This window comes from Mustela putorius, unplaced genomic scaffold (assembly GCF_011764305.1).
Source record: "Mustela putorius furo isolate JIRA1106 unplaced genomic scaffold, ASM1176430v1.1 tig00003861_pilon_pilon_pilon, whole genome shotgun sequence".
NCBI lineage: Eukaryota > Metazoa > Chordata > Mammalia > Carnivora > Mustelidae > Mustela > Mustela putorius.
In genome coordinates, this window is record NW_025422013.1 from 9821 (window position 1) to 11069 (window position 1249).

Sequence of the window (1249 nt, forward strand, 5' to 3'; positions counted from 1 at the left end):
TGAGTATCAATTATTTTGCTAACACTGTTAATTGAAACTGATTTTAACCTGTGAGAGATTCTTTTGTGCAGAACCAAGTTCAAATATTTTCCCTCGGGGTTAAATTATAGCCAGGAGAGTATCATTACACATACACATTTAATATTTTGTTCTATAGTACTATCTATTCCCATTCCAGATAGTAAAAATTCTGCCTAATGCTTTGCATTAAATTTATATGACAAAAGTAATATACACCTATTAGTATTATCTGTTAGGAGGAAAGCAGGGTTTTCAAGTTGAAATAGAAAACAAATACTATTTCCTATAGACTAAACCCACTGTTACTGCCATCTTAATATTATAACTAATGTCCAGCAACAAACTAATACCCAATGGACTTCAAGATTGGTTAATAGTCAATGTTATATACATACAAGCAGTTTATACTAAACTATCTATATATATACCATGGAAAACAGTAGATAGCTACAAGTATGATGTTTATCTCACATATACTTATTGGTCATTTCTTCTGCTTTGAACATTAGGAGATCCTCAAGTTAGTTTTGATTTTGTGTTTCTTCCAGCAGCACACATATTGAAATTGAAATGATATAGAGAATTATTTGCATGGTCCCTCTACAAGGAATGTATATTTATAAAACTGTCTTCATATTTATTCTTCTCATCCTTAAAGATCAGATCAAATGCCACCTCCTTTGATGTCAGGTTGAATAGTTCTCTTTTGTGCTCCACATGCATTGTTTATGTCAGTATTTTAGTCCTTAGCATATGTGTATCTTTCTTATTAGACCTTGAGCTCCAACCATGTATAATGTACCTTATATTTCTCACAATATCTAGCACAAATCCTTTTAATAGTGGGCACTGAAAACATCTTTATGGACTTGAATTTCTACAAATGATTTGCTGACTATTACTGCAGTATACATTCTCACTAATACACAGGCTTACAACTTATATAAAATAACTGTGAGAAGATCATTTAAATTTTCCAGTTGCTATTGGTTTTGGGAGTTTTCTGGACATCCAACTGATAAGGAGATTGGTGGCAAATTTTAGAAAGGGAGGGGGAGTGATTATGTATGAAAGGAGATATATCCCTGAGCTCAAGGGTCACTTTTTACAGCCAGTTTGAAATTCTAAAACAAATACATTAAACATTAAGACATATACTCATGCAATATATTGTGGTAGTTGTTGATCTGTGCTGGAAATACCTTACCCTGTTATGTCATTTAGATTG

General features: G+C 32.3%; 1 non-coding gene across 1 annotated transcript; it reads left to right on the top strand.

Moving 5' to 3' along the window:
* The first annotated feature begins 556 nt into the window (after positions 1-556).
* Positions 557-660, top strand: LOC123387815. The gene has a single exon (XR_006602302.1). It is a non-coding gene; the product is annotated as a U6 spliceosomal RNA (small nuclear RNA).
* The last annotated feature ends 589 nt before the right edge of the window (positions 661-1249 follow it).